The sequence below is a fragment of the Podarcis vaucheri genome (genome assembly GCF_965113315.1).
Source record: "Podarcis vaucheri genome assembly, chromosome: 3".
NCBI lineage: Eukaryota > Metazoa > Chordata > Lepidosauria > Squamata > Lacertidae > Podarcis > Podarcis vaucheri.
The window spans coordinates 22507566-22526784 of record NC_138761.1 but is presented as its reverse complement, the minus strand read 5'-3'; the positions used below and the strand labels follow the sequence as shown (position 1 = coordinate 22526784).

The following is a 19219-nucleotide window of genomic DNA, read 5'->3' as shown; positions in this document are numbered from 1 at the left end:
TTGGGAATGGGAATTTGAAGGACACAGAAAGAGACACGCACAGAGAGAAATAGACAGGAGCCAGTCTCTTCTAAGTTCTTAGTTTGGGCACCAAGTTAAGACACAAAAGCATTTGCAACAACATTGTGGGAAGAAAGAATAAAAGCGAGGCTGTACAGCCATTAAGGCAATTAAGGAAAGATTAAGGTTGCTTTTTGTTGAAAGACCCATTAATCAATAGGCCAGAATTCACAGCATGTTGCAAAACATAAGTCTACAAAAAAAAAACGAAGGAAAAAAAGGAAGAGGGGGCAGGGTGGGGGCACAGACCAAACCACTGGCCCCAATTCAGAGTTCCTCTTGAGAAGCAGTGGACTGTGTATAAGCTGCTGCATTCAAGGATCAGCTCTGATAATACTGATCACCCCTCTCTCTCTCTCTCTCTCTCTCTCTCTCTCTCACACACACACACACACATTTTCTCTCTCTCTCTCTCTCTCTCTCTCTCTCTCTCGGCAAGAGTGTGGCAGTAGGGATACCTGAAGCCACACATGCACACCCAAAGGAGATAAGAATTTAATGCTACCAATTAGTGCTATGACGAATCTTGCCTTCAGATTTCCAGATGACTTTTTGTGCCATGTGAAAGAGGCTGGATTCCTCTTGTCTCTGCCTCTTTCTCAGGAGGCTTGAGAAATTCACAAAATTTGCAGTTTACACTTGCCTTACACATGACGTGGCCAAGCGGGTGTGAGTAAGTGAACAGCCTCTTTCATTGTGCAATTATTTCTTGGCACTCTGCAATCTTCCCAGCCCACACTTCCTAAAAGCTCCATGATGTCCATGTTCGCTGCGCTTTCCGGTGAGTGCAGGCACTTTGGAAGGCTGAAGGGTGCAGACTGCAAGAGTGCGGATGGGCAGAATGCACTCACAAAAGGTTAGACAAACCAAAATGCTTGTTTACAAAGCTATTGCACTACCAACCTTACTGTATGCTTGTGAAACATGGACCACTTACAGACGCCATCTCCTACTTCTTGAAAGATTCCATCAACAGTGTCTCCGAAATTTTTTACACATCACTTGGGAATACAGGTGAACTAATACCAATAATACTAATACTGGAAAAAGCAAAGATCACCAGTGTTGAAACAATGATTCTTCAACATCAACTTTGTTGGACTGGTCATGTTGTTTGGGTGCCTGCTTATCATCTTCCAATGCAACTACTCTATTCCAAACTTAAAAATGGAAAGCGTAATGCTGGTGGTCAACAAAAGAGGTTTAAAGACAAGGCAAATTTTTAAAAATGCGAGCATTCCAATTGGAGAACAGCGTTTACCAAAGGTGTCATGGGCTTTGAAGACACTCGAACTCAGGACACAAAGGAGAAATGTGCTAAGAGGAAAGGCACGCTTGGCAAATCCACACTGTGATCAACTCCTGCCCAGAAACCAATGTCCCCACTGGGGAAGGATGTGTGGATCCAGAATTGGCCTCCACAGTCACTTATGGACTCATTGTTAAAACCGTGTTTATGGAAGACAATCTTACTCGGCTATGAGTGATCAAGAAAGAAAGAAAGAAAGAAAGAAAGAAAGAAAGAAAGAAAGAGAAAGAAGACACTGGTCACCTGGGAAGTAAGGCAAATGCAATAAAAAGCCAACATCCCACTCATTATTCGCTTGGATAATTTTCTAACTAAGTTTACTTTCTCATTCATTGAGGATAAATGGTCTGGGAAACATCTTGGCACATCGCTAGGACAAAGTTTGTGTTCAGAGGTTCCGTGTGCATTGGATGCATCATCCTTCTATGTGAACTGTTTTTCCCCACGAGGGATTGCAATGTATGAAAGCAGTAACTAAATATATCTTAAGCCAAATGATGTGGAGGCGTCGTAGTGAAAATTCCTGTTGTTTTGCATAAATCAAAGGCCTCTGTAAACAGGCAGGTTTTGAGCATGCACTGAAACTGCACAATCATTGGCACATGTCTTCTTTTTAAACACCTATACCCGTCTACCTGGGAGTAAGCCCCTTGGAATTCAGAGAGACTTACTATGCCCAACATGCCTGTCTCTGCCCCTCCCTCTTCTGGTCCTGGGAGACTAGGGGGAGGAGAGATGGTCACAGCCAGAGGGGGAGACACCCTGGCTTCGTCACCAGCCTGACTCATCTCTGCCTCTTGGCCTCCCTCTTCTCCGGCTTCCGCCTCTGCTTCTGATTTGGGATTTCTCTCTGCCATTGACTCTCCCTGCTCACCACGCCCTGCTACCTCTTCAGCTTCTGACACCTCCTCCCAGGCTTCTCCTTCTGACCACTTGTCCCACCACCTGGTCTTCTTCCCATGGGGGTTCCCCAGCTGGTGCCTCCCACTTTTCCTCTGTGTCCAGTCAGTCTACAACAGGAAGGAAGACAGCTTCCAGCTATTCCTCTTCCCTCTGGAACCTGCCACATCCACCCAAATCTGCTCCAAGGGGTCCTTCAACCCTCCAGAGCAGATCTTGGGGAGATGAGGTGCTATGGAGGGTGGGGAGTGCTGAAAATTGCCTTGCTTGGTATTCGGCTGACTGATACTTTTCGTCAGCACAGTGGTGCCACTTGAATCCCCCCGATATTTCCTTTTTAACTCTGATTTGTGGGAGAATATTTAGTTATTGAATTAATACATCTACTTGAAAAAACCTATTTGACTCTACCCGAGAGCAAGTCCTGCTATGATGATGATTCACAGAAGGGCCATTTCCACAGTAGGCCTTTGACTCTGAAACAAGCTTCCCTCAAAGGCGTATCTGTCTCTCACATTATCGAGTTCTTTCAGGCACCAACTCAAAACATTTTATCTATCCAGGCTTTTGCAGTTCAGTAAATAGAAGATGAACTCCTATTTAGCACTGTTTGTACTCCTTTTTAATACTTTGGTACTAAATTTTTAGTGCCTATGTGTTTTTAGCTGTTTTTAAATGTTTGGTGTACATTGCCTCAGTGGCAGAGCTATTAACATGAGTTTGACCAAACTGCGGGACGCAGTTGAAGACAAGAGTGCCTGGTGTGCTCTGGTCCATGGGGTCATGAAGAGTCGGACATGACTAAACGACTAAACAGCAACAACAACACACATACAGTGGTGCCCCGCAAGACGAACGCCTCGTAAGACGGAAAACCCGCTAGACGAAAGGGTTTTCCGTTTTGGAGGCGCTTCGCAAAACGAATTTCCCTATGGGCTTCCTTCGCAAGACGAAAGCCCATAGGGAAATCTCCGGGACAGCAGGAAAGCGCAGCACGTCTTCCCCACTGTCCTCGGACCTCCTCCGAAGGCTGGCGGTGGGGCAGAGAGCCCTCCTCCCGCCGCCAGCCTTTGGAGCAGCCTTCCGAAGGCTGGCGGTGGGGCGGAGAGCTCTCTGCCCCACCGCCAGCCTTCGGAAGGCTGCTCCAAAGGCTGGCGGTGGGGCGGAGAGAGCTTCTCCCCGCGCCAGCCTTCGGATGGCTGTCCTGAAGACTTGCGGAGGGAGGAGGGTTTTCCGTCCCACCGCCAACATTCAGAATGCTGTTCTGAATGTTGGCGGTGGGGAGGAAAAAACCTCCTCCCTCTGCAAGCCCCGGGAACAGAGGAGAAGCGCTGCGCCCCTTCCCCTCTGTTCCCGTACCTGTCCTGAAGGCTTGCGGTGGGGAGAAAAGCCCTTCTCCGCACCGCCAGCCTGGCAAGCGGTTTCCATAGGAACGCATTAATTGATTTTCAATGCATTCCTATGGGAAACCGTGCTTCGCAAGACGAAAAACTCGCAAGAAGAAAAAACTTGCGGAACGAATTAATTTCGTCTTGCGAGGCACCACTGTACATACATAATTTTATTTGCATGCTGCCTTTCCACAGTTCAAACCACGCTCAAGGCAGCTTACAACATGTAAAAAACACATAACATAACAAAAGTAGTCATAAACAAGAAACAAAACATTAAAAAATACAAAACCAAACCAAACAATTTCTACATTAATTGCAACAATATCTAAAATAAATATGCAAAAAACCAACACACACAAAAAATCCCAAACAACATTCTAGTCCAAAAGTCTGTTCAGCATCCTCAGCTTTTGTAGCTGGAGTCAGTCGGTGCTCCATCCTCCTACCCAAGTGGAAAGATGTCTGCAAGGCAGGGAGCAGGTCTTTCAGGATTCATGGCCAAGGTGGTAATCAGACTACCTAACACTGAGCCCAGATCATTGGTCCATCTAGCTCAGTGTTGTTTAGATTTGGATTGGATTTTGGATTTGATATCCCGCTTTATCACTACCCGAAGGAGTCTCAAAGCGGCTCACAATCTCCTCCCCCCCCCACCACAAACACTCTGTGAGGTGAGTGAGGCTGAGAGACTTCAGAGAAGTGTGACTAGCCCAAGGTCACCCAGCAGCTGCATGTGGAGGAGTGGGGAATCGAACCCCGTTCACCAGATTACAAGTCCACTGCTCTTAACCACTACACCACTGACTAGCAGCCACTCTCCACAGTCTGAAGCAGGTGCTTTTCCCATCCTGACCTAGAGATTACATGGTTTGAACATGGGACCTTCTGCATGCAAATAAGCCCAAAGTTGATAATAAGCGAGATCATGGCTCTGGCCTTTCCCATTCATAGCCACTGCATTATCTGGCTGCATGAAAGTAACTCTCCTATTTGCTCCACACCAAGGCCTGCCCAATCAGAGAACTCTCCTATTGCTTCTGAAATGTGCTCCAGCTAGGGATCTGGTGATCTTCCAGGGGAAGTGAGGTTTCACAGAATGGAAGCTGCTACAAAGACCATTTCTGTTAAGAGCAGCTGTTAGCTTCTGCTGCTAATCCTAGCGCCTCCTGTTCTTCCAGCGGCTACCAATCAACCTGTTGCATACCACTGACTGAGGTTTTTGCCTTGTTATTTATTTTGCTTCTTGTTGGGAATGAGGTAGCCCTTTCCAATGAAAATATCCTGTTCCGAAAGGTCTCTTCCAACCCGCAGAGAGAAAGAGAGAGAGGAGATACAGAGGAAGGAAGAGGTAGGAAAGGTCACTGAATCATAGAATTGTAGAGTTGGAAGGAACCCCAAAGGTAATCTAATCCAACCCCAGCAAGGTCTGTTCATTCACAAAAGGGAAATTAGGATCCAAACCTTTGTCTTCTTTCTTCCTTTAACTTGTTCTGTTTGCTAGTCTTATGACACACATGCTGATAGCCATTTATTTCCCAGCAACTTGTCTTCTGGAGTGGCAAGAAAGGAAACCCATTGCTATGCACTTCCCTTCTTCAGCTGGGCATTCCAATAGGAAGGGAGGTCAGTTGTTAATTCAGATTGCTGCTCTTCCTTTGAGCAACTAATTGAAATAATTCTAGTTACAGGTAGGTAGCTGTGTTGGTCTGCCAACTGAAACAGAAGTCACCAGACCCTTATATATAGTGAGAGGGTAAAGCTATTTTTAGCCATCTCACCCCTTGTTTTTTCCTGTAAGACCACTTGCAGTCGTTAACTGTCGTCAACAGGTTTACCACACCTATCAGCCAATCACCCATTCCCACCACCCTTCTGACCCCTCCCCACCCTGTCACTATATATGTGAGAGAGTGGGGACTTTCATTTTCAGTGTATCTGAAGATGTCTGCATGCACACGAAAGCTCATACCAATAACAAACTTAGTTGGTCTCTAAGGTTCCTCTACTGGAAGGAATTTTTATTTTTTTTAATTGAAATAAGTTGTACCAAGCAGCTACTCAGGCATATCTACCCAGTCATACCCATTGCAAAAGAAGAAGAAGAAGAAGAAGAAGAAGAAGAAGAAGAAGAAGAAGAAGCCATCGTGGCTATCAGTGAGATGCTGTAATTGAGAATCACTGGCTTTGCAAGATGCCTTCAGGCTCCTATTTTGGGGTGGAAATGGGGAAGATGGGGTCTTAATATGCTAATTAAGAAAGGGAACAGTGTGGGAGGGCAAGCCGCACATGTTAAAACCTGCACCTGAAATAATTGGAAATTGGCTTAAAGTGGAGGCGTGTAACCTGATTGATTTGCCAGCTCCAGGGCACGTTGCTTCATCTTTGGAGTCAGGGTCATCATGCAATCCCTAATGTAACAGATGTAGTTTGAGAGGGAGCCGTCACTGGCGGGATGGAGCTGACAGCTCAAGCGTTTGCAGAGATGACTGCAACACGGCCAAGGGAATAATTATTTGGGAATGCCTTCGGGTTTGTGATTTTTACACAAGGCAGAAAACATTCTGCGGCCTACCCCAAGATGCCTGGAGTGTGTTAGAAGGCTGCTTGGTTTTTTAATCACCTGAAAGCTATTGTTTTGGATGTTTCAAGATGGAAGATGGGTCAAAAACAGAGGGAGGTCTTGTTTCAAGGCTAAAATAAGCTAGGAATATGCCAGCCTTCCACTCATAATGCCAACAACCTCTTGTGTCACAAGTTCCATGGAGGCAGTTAGTTGTTTTTGTTATTTCTACCCATGGTGTTTTAAGTTGCAAATGAAGGGGCTAATAATTTTAAAAATAAATGTATCTGGTTGTTGTTTTAAATCAGGGGTGTGGAAGCTGTGGATCCCCAGATGTGGCTGGGCTCAAACTCCCATCAGCCAGCATGGTCCATAGCCAAGCATGATGGGATTTGTAGCCTAACATCTGAGGAGTCAGGTGCTTCCCATCCCTGTTTTTAAAAAGCACAACATTTGTCCCTTCATCCTGTTAACTCTAGTCTTTCACCCATACTTTTTTCTAACAGTGGTTTGAAACCACAATAGTTACCCTAACAATATTCTAAAGCACCCCAGGAAGATGGGCGTCTAATCTTTTTCTGAAAAGCTGCAAGGCTGGCTTCCTGAGGAACCTTGTCTGTGGGAAGGGGAAAGTGATGGAATTGGAATGAAAATCTAAACAACAGAAGAGGATGGCTAGGTTGCCTGTTGGTGGTGGGAGGAAGCAGAGATAAATAATGCAATTTATTTTTAAGCACTGGTTGTATCTGGACAGAGGTCCCTGGACCGCAAAGGGGATTGAAACCATCTTGTCTACTCGCCATGGTAAAGATGTGTATTCGTGAAGGCCATTCTAATTATCTGTTTGGTAAATTTATAGGCTCCCACTGTTCAGTATAAAGACATACCCTCCAACATTTCTCCAATGAAAATATGGACACCCTATTCAACAACGACAACAATTTTATTATTTATACCCCACCCATCTGACTGGTTGCTCCAGCCACTCTAGGTCGCTTCCAACATATATAAAAGCATAATAAAACATTTTTTTAGAAAACCTCCTCTATACAGGGCTGCCTTCTGTTGTCTTCTAAAGGTTGTATAGTTACTTTTTTTCCTTGGCTGGGGGATCGGATAACTCCATGCTCTCCAACATTTCTCCAATGAAAATAGGAAAAGTGGGACATTCTGGAATCAAATCAGAAACCAGGATGGCTTCTGTAAATCTGGGACTGTCCTTGGAAAATAGGGACACTTGGAGGGTCTGAGAAGACGGCAAGAATAAGGGTAAAAAGAGATATCATCAAATTCATCCTTAAAATAATGAAGGGCAGCTGCTCATAAGAAGTTGTCAAAATCCAACAGAGCCATAAGACAGTGAACTCAGATCTCTATCCTCATTCCAGGTAAGCAAGAGGCATAGGAGCTGACTCTTAGGGGTTGAGGGGTCTTCAGCTCCCCCAATAAAATATTTGAGGGCCCCAGCCCCCCCCCAAAATTCATGGGCATTGCCATTCATGTATGCCACATCATGTGATTGATTATGTGTGCCGGGGCTTACCTGCTCCCCCATTTTATTCAAGTTTTATATATGCTGGGAGCTGCCCAGAGTGGCTGGGGAAACCCACCCAGATGGGTGGGGTGTAACTAATAAAATTATTATTATTATCATTATTATTATTATTATTATTAGGCACCCCGGCAACTCTGGTAAGAGGCCTTATCAAAGTTCAAGGACACACCCCAGCCAAGCAAAAATACAGAGGATGTGAAGCAGGGCCAATTGAAGGCGTGACTGGGGAGGGGGTGTGGCTTGTGGAGAGTTAGGAGAGTCGATTGAGACACAGTTGGAGTATCCTGGCCCAAAGGTTCCTCTCTACTTGTGCAGGCTATTTTGGGAAGGCATCAGAAGCACCATAAATGAGATCAAGAGGCGCAAACTGCAAATGAATCCAATTGTGATGCCGTTAGGCCACATTAGCCAGTAGATAAATTATAAAGAAAGAGCAAAGGGCTTTGGTATCACATGTGTTGATAACAGCTCTGATAATGGTAGCAAAAAGCTGGAGAAGCAGTAATCTTCCAAAAATCGATCAGGAAGGTGAGGAAACTGTGGGATGGGATGGCAATCACTACTTAGAAACTGCTTTGAGAGGGAAGAATGCAAACACTCCAGATTTTTCAACAAAACTGGTGGTCTTTTATTCTGTACCAAAAAAGAGAGAAGAAATTATAACTATGGGTGTTCTTATAATATGATATAGTGTGACAATACGTGATGCATTTGATCTAAGATTTAAGTAATATCTCGTAATTATGTAGTTAGGAAACTAATGTAAATATATCCGCATGCCATAAGATCCTGCAAGATGGCCTTGTTCCCTGCCAGCAGTGGTTTTTAAAATACTTGTGATTGCAAGTATAACAGAAAAGGGGGTGGGGGGAGAGAGAGAAGGAAACAATGCCAGCTCACATTAACAATATGAATAATCCATCAGTCCTAATTTAAACATTAATATAAGCAGTCCATGTGTCCTAACAGATAGGCAGGTGAGCTATATATTCAAATACAGAAAGGGGCAGTGAGATCTTCAGACCAGGTGGTTGTTCATCCTTGCAACCTTGGAAGTACAAGTCTCTGCAACCATTCTGGCTTGCAGGATCCACTTTTGCTGTCCACCCGTTAGTCCCCACACCCAAGGTATATAATTTCAAAGTGCGCAAACATCTGCATGCTTTCTCCCTGTGCTACGGTATCGGTCAACCTCCTTCCTCCAAGCTGCTGGGTCCCCTGAGAAGTAAACTGCCATTGGCATCAGGGAAAGAACGATATCTCTGTGCTAGTGCACATACTATGTGTGCAAAAAAAGCTGCCAGGTTCAATTCCATATAGGGCAGGAGAAGACTCCTTTCTGAAATCCTGGAGAACTGCTACAAGTCAGCGAAGGTCTGGCCAGTGGTTGAGTCAGCTCCACATATTTCTAGCTTCTCTTCTGGGGAGAAAGGCTGGGAAATTGGTGTGTGGTGGCTATTCATCATGCTGGAAGGACAAGGTTAACTTTCCATTCATTCACTCACCATGGTTCTTCTCCTGATAAACTCTATAACTGTTTTGGTGGGTTTTTTTAAAGTAGAAAATAGACACATTAAATGCATAGGCACATTTAACCATCTATTTTGATGGGAGGCAGTTGAGCTTCTTCCATCCCAAGGCAGTGTTGCTCCAAAGGGGCTCTTATGTTCTTAAGACAGGAGAGCCCTGTTGGATAAAACCAAATGCTCATCTAGCCCAGGGTCCTGTTTCCCACAGTGGCCAATCAGATGTCTCTGGGGAGAACTAAAGACTGAAAAGAAATGAGAAACCAACAGATTCACTCATTCCTTAGAGCTAGCTGATATACCAGTTTGCTGCTATGCTACAACTCTTGTGTGTCTTAAGTTCACAGTGCCGTTCTCATGCTTCCCCTTCTCCCTTTATTATTTCAGCTGTATGCAACCTCTGGTGATAACCCCCTATTTCCCCAAACCCCTGGTTTTTCAAATTTTCTCAGTTCATATTATCCTCACAAAGTTCATCTCTTCGTAATCACAGGGACTAGCTCCAAGAGACCACCTGCATTGTTTGGGATTCTACATGTTGAAGTGCCCCATGTCAATATTTCCATCGAATGCCTGCTGAACGCTGAAACATACATGTTACGGACTCTCGGAAAGTGGCTACCGGGGGCCTCCCATAAGCCAGCAAGCTCCACAGAATGTCAACCCTGTCCAAGGATTCAACATGAGATGAAACGTTGCATTGTAACCAACAGAGAACGATGTTCAGTGTATTGCTAAGGTTACATCAGCACAAGAATTCTCTTTGTGCAACTGAACACTCTCCTCCCCCAGCACAATGACCACATCTGTTCTAGGTTTTCCTCCAACCTTCTGGAGCAGGTTTGGAGACCACGCGGGGTGCACGGGGGCGGGGACAAGAGGAGCGAATGCCCCATTGTGGTAGTGACAATCCTTGCACTTGCACAATTATTTAGTTGAATGCTGTCCTGAGTCATAATCAGAGCAGAGCCACTGGCATCAATGGACTTGAATTAGTTGTGTGACTCATTGTATTTTTAATTACAGACTCACTCTCTTGTCTGATTTCAGTTTTGTGCCCTCTTTGCAGCTTTTGCTTTAAGTGGGAAACAGATCAATAGAATCTCCAATATTGTGGCTGATTCACATTACTAAAAATGTAGAGATATTGTAAGCAGGGTGTTACGGGAGGCCATGTAAATCTGTCACTGTACAATAAGATGTGCACCAGGTGTACATAATACCTCCATCTTTTGAGTTGGAAGAATCATGGGAATAGATTACAGATGTCCGTGATGCATATGTTATGCCACTGATGTGATGTGATGCATATAAATTTCGACATTATTAGCAGGGAAAGCAGAGTTTCAGACAAAGATTTCCCTTGTTCTTGCTAAGTTCTCCCTCTTCTTGACTAACCCAATACGCCTTCCTGTCTTCCACAAAGAGCCCCTTCTGTCTCTAAGCCTTCTTTAAGGTTTTCATATACCAATTGTCCTTTTATTTCCCCTGCAGAATTTGTCGGTGTGCTTTCTCTGTCACCTTTCGTTAACACTTCCACGAAAATCCCATGCCATTACAATGCATTGGCTTACGACTTGTGGGAGATGTGGCTCGTAGGTGGCAACATGTGGCAGGCAAGTGACAACCAGTTTATTGCTGTTGCAGTTATAACTATGCATCTTGCCTCATAAATCAAACTGCATGCCTTTCTGAGCTCCTCTGGCTTTTATCTAAGAACGCTAGAATATGGGACCGGTGTCACCATGACAGTAAATAGAAACTGGATCAGGTCTTTAAGAGCGGAGAGAGTGCAGCTATTAGCATCGGAGACAGAATTACTGTTATCATTCTGCATTAATCTGACTCTTTCCTATGCACTGCCCTCTCATTGTCTTCAGCCGTTTGGAAAGCGTTCCCTTAGCAAACAATCAAACCCACCAAGTCCCCTGTCAATAAATTTTATTTGAGAAATATAGCGGTTGCAATATTGATGGATCTCGCTTTCTCCTCCTTGCTTGTCCTGGCTTTCCTCCACCCAAGAGCTGCATTTAGGCAAGAGCAGGTGCCCGTTCTCCTCCGGCAAAGGAAACACAGGCGAACGTTGAAGAGCACCCATATTTAAATACTGTATAGCGTGTCTATTTGCATATCTTAGCACATTTTCTCTGCATGGAGTACATTTCAAAATAACCAGGGTTGCGGGCTGTTTGGGTCGGTGGCTACTGGATCTGTTGATAACTTGAAATATGTAAATACATCTCCTCTCCCCTCTCCTTCCCTCTCCCCCCCCGCCCCCCGCCTTGCTTTCTTCTTTTCTACAACCAGTGCTTTAGATTGCATTAGCTGTAAACAAAGATGTATTTGCAGGGGCAGTCGGTTTGAGTTTATTGTTTATGTAAATCTCTCTGAATGTGACATAGCCAGATAGCTTCCTATGTTGTGCTGATCCACGTTTTAGGCCTGCAGCCAAAAGTATTTTATCTTTTTACTTCATTATAGTGATCTTCCAATTAGCTGTGGTCTGTAATACCCTGATTTTGGTGGCAGTGGTTTGGGGAGGATTGTTTGATAGTTCTGCTCGAGAGGCAAAATGAGTCGCCTTATTATAGAAAGTGCAGAGGTTGTGCAGTAGCCGAGTTCTGTTGCAAAGTTTGCCGATAAGGGGAAAACTGGCCCTTGAGCATCTATTCTCTTCTGTATATTAACACTTCTAATCTGCGCTGCTGATAAAACTGGAAGCCATTTGCCTTTGCAGGAATTAGTTCTGCCTCACTTGTGTAACCAGGCGATGGTGATTAACCTTTAAACTGTCCAATATTCTCAGCAGACTCCTGCTCCAGATTAGAAACTATTTAGTTACGACCAACTAAATTAACAACATTCCCGCCTCTGAAGAATAAGGTTTGGAAGGTATGCATTTTAAGGTGGAATTGTATTTGAAAACAGGGGAGAGATGGTGCTTGTTTGCTTCTCACGAGATGCACACATTTGGCGGCGATGGGGCTGCCTAAGAAAATAGGTTCTGCATTTCGGAGAAAAGAAGCAAGAGGCCTAAACAGAAGAAGCCTGTGTCCTGTAGATGCAATTAGTTAGTAGCCATTGATGAACATGTAGATTTGATCCAAACCTACCTATACATGTTTGATTATAGGTATGTGATACATTTTGGAGAATGTGTATATTTGGTTATGTGCAGATGGGTGATTTAAATACACACACACACACGCACACACACACTGCAATTATTAAGGGATATTTCACTCCCAGCCATACTAGTCACATAAAAGGAAGTTCCATCAATTTGAATTAAATTTACTTCTGTGCGAATCTGCTTAAAATCAATGCAGAAGTTTACAATGGACACCACCAACTCTAATCAGCTGGTGAATTAATCAGTTTTTTTTTTTAAGGCTGTAATCCTGCATCCACTTACTTAAGTAAGTGGAACATACTTTTGAGCAGACATGTATAGGGTTGAGCTGTTCCATGACGAATCCAATGGGGATTTTTAAAATATTGAGGTCCAAGGCTGAAGGCTCAGGAACTATAAATTTTTTTAAAAAATAATAATAATGACTTTGGTGTATTATAGGAACAAGGAGGAAATTTTAAATATGACCTTATCTTTATACAATAAATGTTGCTTTTGTTTATTAAATGTTAGGTGATTTTTTGGGTTAATTTATTTAAGCCTAATCAATTGATCAATTAAATGCTTTAAAAACTGTGCAATTAATAATTTTCTGATGTTGGACTGGCAGATAGCACGCAGGCACACACACATAGGCTGTGATCTGAAACACAATGGTTTGGAACCAAACTCAGCAGAGATCAATGAGACTTAATTCCAAGTAAAAGTATATTGAGGATAGAGTGCCAGCTGTCTCAGATTTGAGATGGCTTGGAAGATCTCTGCCACATAATATGACAAAGAATGTGTGATAAGGAGAAGGTGAGCAATATCGGAAAGGAGGGGAAGATAATTTTCTTTTAGGCAAAAAGGGCTCGCCCAATTTTCTCTCTCTCGGGGTTAAGCTGAACAGTGGAATAGATGTTATAAATATCCACAGCAGCCCCTCATGCCCAATAGGCTTCAGCTGCTGGGGTAACTTTGCACTGAGCTATTGCATCTAGAATTTTTTTTTAATATAATATAAAACTTATCAGTTGAAATGTAACCTCCAACTCACATGGCATAAAGACAAAAACGAGGGCATTTATGTAATAAATGGTGTAGTGCTTGTCCGACATGCATGAAATGACCGTATTGTTCTCCCTTGCTGGAGAACAAAATCAAAATCCCCGTTAGCAATGTTTTTCTGTTTTACCAGTTTTTACATTGGCTGCCTCCTTAAAAATTGCTAATCTAGATACTACATTAGTAGGGTGTCAGTCAAACTGCAATCCACAGTGAAGCCTTCTTCACATACCAATTTAAATCATTCATGGTCCTTTCTTTGGCATTATTCAAAAGATCATAATAATTTTCTTGTGCCCACAGCACAAAAAAAATCAATTATTTCCCCACAAAGACTTGAAAGTACTTAGCGAGTGCTGCAAGAAAAGCTGAGGGTTATATCAAATTGAAATTGCACTCATTACACACAACACAATTAGTTGCCACTAGTCTGGCCGGTCCTTTAATTCTGAATGGCATATCTTTATTATTACAGAAACAAGCATGCAAATGGCATTGTTCAGGATTTGCCGAAATCAATAGGATATAGTGCTGTGTGTTTGGTGGCCACTGTCACTCAATCGGCTGTGGATTTGAGATAATGTGTGTATTTGAATTAATGAAGGGAATGTGAGACATCATAAGTGACACCCAAATAAAAGAAATGGGTACATGATATTTGTAATTATTCTACTTGTGTTTTTGTTGTAAATACTTGTGCTTTTTGTTTTTTAATCAAAGGATTAATTGCATTTTAATAAGGCATTATGATTTTCAGAGCTTTAGTTAATTAAAACTTGTAGTATATAATTATGAAGTGATGCTGAGATTTTTCTAAAGATCACCCATATGTTTTGAATGTGTACATTTTCCCTCTTCTTGTTATGCAGTTGCTACATGATTCCCTCCCCTCCCTTTCTCTTTTTAATGAATTATATTTAAATGTTTGAGAGATGACGGGTTCGAATTTCGGACAGATTTTTTTATATTTTTTTTGTAAGTGGCAGCTACAGTACAAAATGTTCATGATCTTAGGGTTGAGTCATAGACTATGTTTCCTTTGGGCTTTCTGAGGATGCAAGACTCATTCCCTGCATCTGCATTGCACAATTAAGGAAAAAATAAATATCGTGATGTGGGAGACACAATGCTAATTGCTGACCTATGAAATGACCAGACCTGGAAGCCATTTGGGAAATGTTTTACCTGCATAGCACTGAAATAATGGGAGAAAGCAAAAAATAAATAAATAAATAAAATAGTGGCACGCCGTCCCCCACCGGAGGTGAACATGCAGCTATTGCCCTGATCCAGTTTGCTGAAATTGTAGCACTCCCTTGGGCATATGTTGCTTCCTTACTCACAAAGAATTCTCATTTGGGACTCACAGCTGTCCATGGAGGTGCAGGTCAATTTTGTCTCCAGGGCAGCTGTCTACCAGCTCCACCTGGTACGCAGGCTGAGACCCTACCTGCCCATGGACTGTCTCACCAGAGGTGGTTCCTTCGCTGTGAGAAGTGAGGTTACAGGGAACCAGAGAGAGGGCCTTCTTGATAGTGGCCCCAGCCCTGTGGAACGCCCTCCCATCAGATGTCAAAGAGATAAACAACTACCTGACATTTAGAAGACATCTGAAGGCAGTCCTGTTCAGGGAAGTTTTTAATGTGTGACATATTAATGTATTTTTAATCTTTGTTGGAAGCCGCCCAGAGTGGCTGGGTAACCCAGCCAGATGGGTGGGGTACAAATAATAAATTGTTGTTGTTGTTGTTATCATTATCATTATCATACCTTTGTATGATGGTAAGCCGCAATTGTGGCCCAGCATGACCATAGTCCGTGCGCTGCTCTAGTTCGCCAGAAGCGGCTTAGTCATGCTGGCCACATGACCTGGAAGCTATACGTTGACTCCCTCGGCCAATAAAGCGAGATGAGCGCCGCAGCCCCAGAGTCGGTCACAACTGGACCTAATGGTCAGGGGTCCCTTTATGACCATGGTGTTAGCCTGGGACAAACCTTTGGCCCTGCAGGACCATTGGGAGCCAACACTCCATCCTCCTCTGGTTATGTAGGTTGCTGGGAGGCTTGTATTCAATAGGACCTATCACAGGCAAGCTGTGTTTGAACAGACCTATCAGAAGCAAGCAGGGGGTGGGCCTGGCTTTGTGGAGAACCTCAGCTCCTGGTCTTCACTCAGGTCCTCTCACTGGGCATATAAAGACTCGTTAGCTCAGTCAAAGCTGGATTCCCCATCCTCCCGCCCTGTGTAGTGGTGGGGAGCAGGCAGGTTCTGAATATGCCCTTGCTATGGAAATATTTGGTTGCCGTGTTTGGGGCCAGGGAGGAATTTGCCTGCAGATGAATTGGGCCTGTATGGAGAGTATTGCCAACCTCTTAGCAATTGTTACAACTTGTTGGCGGATAAGGCATTGGATTGGATCTTTAGTCTAGGTGATGGAGGGGTTTGGGAAGCCACCTACCCTCGCCTCGAGGAATCAGGGGTGCCATGTTATAGAGGTCCAGGGGGAGGTGCTTCTATCCGGATGCCCATTTGGGAGCTGATGGCCATAAATAAAGGTAAAGGGACCCCTGACCATTAGGTCCAGTTGTGACCGACTCTGGGGTTGCGGTGCTAATCTCACTTTATTGGCCGAGGGAGCTGGCGTACAGCTTCTGGGTCATGTGGCCAGCATGACTAAGCCGCTTCTGGCAAACCAGAGCAGCGCACGGAAATGCCATTTACCTTCCCGCCAGAGCGGTACCTATTTATCTACTTGCACTTTGACGTGCTTTCAAACTGCTAGGTTGGCAGGAGCAGGGACCGAGCAACGGGAGCTCACCCTGTCGCGGGGATTCGAACTGCCGACCTTCTGATCAGCAAGTCCTAGGCTCAGTGGTTTAACCCACAGTGCAACCCGCGTCCCTGCTGATGGCCATAACACTCCCCCCAAAAGTGGCAGCCCTGAATGGATCACCCCTATTTGATATACTTCACAGGGAATTCCTTAACCCAGGATTGACCCTGCAAAATAGTCTGCCAGCCAGCAGTCAAGGTGGTTGATTCAGGATACATACCTATGCCAAAAGCTACTTGCATCTGTAATCAGTAAAGTTGTGGCCTGTTCGAACCCAGGATGTTTACGATCCCCATTTATGCAGAGTTCTTTCCCTCGCAAGATTTAATGTTTTGCTGTCTGCAGTTTTGCAAGGTGCATTCTCAAAAATCCCATATTCTGAAAGGGACTGCCTCTTGTGGCACAAAACAGGTCGAATCCATCACACACGTTTTATTTCATTGCCCGCTTTATGCAAAAATGTATAAGTATTTGACTCCTTTATTGAAGGAGGGGATCTATCACACTGACTCTTCCTGCGTGTCCTACCTGCTGAATAATTGTAAGAAGGACATTGTGGAGAATGTGGCAAGATTTTTGAGTGATGCCATGAAATTACGTCGCTATAAGTCCTAAGAGCCACTTTTGTACCTCACAATGTCTGTACAGTTTTATCTTAAAGTACCTCCTACTATGTTTTGTTACCCATGTTGTGTTCTGATCCATGTATATGATGTACTCTTACTATGCCAATAAAGGAAATTGATTGATTGATGTTTGTCCTGTGTATTTATAGTATCTTACCACGATATGGCGGGGACGCAGGTGGCGCTGTGGGTAAATCCTCAGCGCCTAGGGCTTGCCGATTGCATGGTCGGCGGTTCGAATCCCCGCGGCGGGGTGAGCTCCCGTCTGCGGTCCCAGCTCCTGCCCACCTAGCAGTTCGAAAGCACCCCTAAAGTGCAAGTAGACAAATAGGTACCGCTTTATAGCAGGAAAGTAAATGGCGTTTCTGTGCGCTGCGCTGGTGCCGGCTCGCCAGAGCAGCTTTGTCACGCTGGCCACGTGACCCGGAAGTGTCTCCGGACAGTGCTGGCCCCCGGCCTCTTAAGTGAGCTGGACGCACAACCCTAGAGTCGGACACAACTGGCCTTCAGGCAGGGGTACCTTTACCTTTACCACGATATGGGCCCAGCCACTCGCAGATTCCGTGCAGGGAGAACACACATCTGTGCATACATTTCTTTGCACTTTTACTGTTGTTTTACTGTCTGGGCAGCTTCCAACAAATTATGAAACCACATGCAGAAGTTCCCCAGGTGGGGCAAAAAAAATTTATCTGGAGACCTGCTGCCAGTCAGCGTAGGCAATACTGGATTAGATGGACCAATGGCCTTACTCAATATAAGGCATCTTGCCATGTTTATGGTCAAAGTAGCAAGCCACCCTGTTCTTCTTAAATGTATTTATAACATTCATACCATCCTTTTCCATTATTTGGTGTCCAAGATGGCTTATGTAAGGCTCCCGGCCTGATTCCAGGGCTCTTCTACAAGATCAGAACTTGAAATGGCGAGATCATTCAAGATTTTCTGCAACTCAGCAAGTTGTAGAAGGAGCAAGAAACCTGTTCTTCTTCTATTTGAAAGAACATCCCTTAGTTCATGAAGCCTTCAGTAACATATATCAAGGTGAGCTGTATCCAGACTTCACTTTCTGTGTATGGAAGGACTCCTTCCATTGAAGGAAGGCTTTATACCCAGCAGAAACTTCCTGTTGTGGAGGGAGGCAACTTTGCTGATTGCCTCCACCCATTGCAGCTTCCTTCACCGGTATTTTGGTAGATCCCGCAACACCTACCGTATTTTTCGCTCCATAAGACACACTTTTTTCCTCCTAAAAAGTAAGAGGAGATGTCTGTGCGTCTTATGGAGCGAATGTGTGGTTGATCTCTGGCTCCCTTTCCGCCCCCTTGCCCAGGCCTCCATTGCTGAATGTTCTTTCTGTGTGTAGTGGTTAAGAGTGGTAGACTCGTAATCTGGGGAACCGGGTTCGCGTCTCCGCTCCTCCACACGCAGCTGCTGGGTGACCTTGGGCCAGTCACACTTCTTTGAAGTCTCTCAGCCCCACTCACCTCACAGAGTGTTTGTTGTGGGGGAGGAAGGGAAAGGAGAATGTTAGCCGCTTTGAGACTCCTGAAGGGGAGTGAAAGGCGGGATATCAAATCCAAACTCTTCTTCTTCTGCAGACAGAGGCCGTTTGCTTCCCCAGCGACATGTGACTGGCTGATTAGATTATCTGTCTGGAAACTGTAGAAACGATACTCTTTCCTTTCCTAAAGAAGCTGCACAACTGTGAGTTGAACCCCATAAAAACAGGATTTTTTTTCCATTTGCAAAGTAAGCTCAACAACTTTGAGCTGATCCTCAAAAAGGGGGCTTTTCCCTTTTGCAAAAGAAGCTGCGAGCTGATCCCCCCAAAAACGGGGCTTTCCTCCTCTAAACACTAAGTGCATCTTATGGAGTGAAAAATACAGTACTATAGTGTTCTGGTGGGTCCCTCAACACTATGGAGGAGTGTGGAAGAGGTATCAGGATCCCTAACTGAAGGAGAGATTGAAGAGTGGAGTCGTAGGGGTAAGAACTAGAGCTGCAGCAAGTATGCGCTCCAAACACTTTTTGAGGGGGTAAGGTTTGCTCTTGTGGGTGTTGAAAACCCTCCTAGCCTTTTTAACGTTTCCCCAAGCTTGTCCCCAGTGTGTTGTGTTGCTCCTTCAGTGATATTTCCTCCCCTATTATTAGGCCAACTTTCTCAACCACTGCATGATCCCAGCCAGTCAGGGTTCACTGTGATGATGTCAGAGAGGCAGAGTGCCAATCAGATTTCCAGCTTTGCCTTGTGACAGTTCCATTGCCTGTTTTC

At 44.5% G+C, this 19219-nt stretch overlaps 2 long non-coding RNA genes across 6 annotated transcripts in view; one reads left to right on the top strand and one right to left on the bottom strand.

The window, feature by feature from the left end:
• LOC309529787 overlaps positions 1-15301 on the bottom strand; it is a 37193-nt gene extending 21892 nt beyond the window's left edge. The window contains exons 1-2 of the long non-coding RNA XR_014218458.1: positions 15255-15301; positions 704-878 (exon numbers count right to left, since the gene is read on the bottom strand). This is a non-coding gene — a long non-coding RNA (uncharacterized lncRNA). The remainder of the gene's footprint in view (positions 1-703; positions 879-15254) is intronic.
• Positions 1-19219, top strand: part of LOC309529745 — a 54394-nt gene that overhangs the window by 21892 nt on the left and 13283 nt on the right. For 4 of the 5 annotated variants that reach the window (XR_014218404.1, XR_014218405.1, XR_014218406.1 and 1 more), the window contains exons 3-4: positions 17840-17988; positions 18546-18651. The exons of the other annotated variant lie outside the window; for it this stretch is intronic. This is a non-coding gene — a long non-coding RNA (uncharacterized lncRNA). The remainder of the gene's footprint in view (positions 1-17839; positions 17989-18545; positions 18652-19219) is intronic. 5 annotated transcript variants of the gene reach the window in all.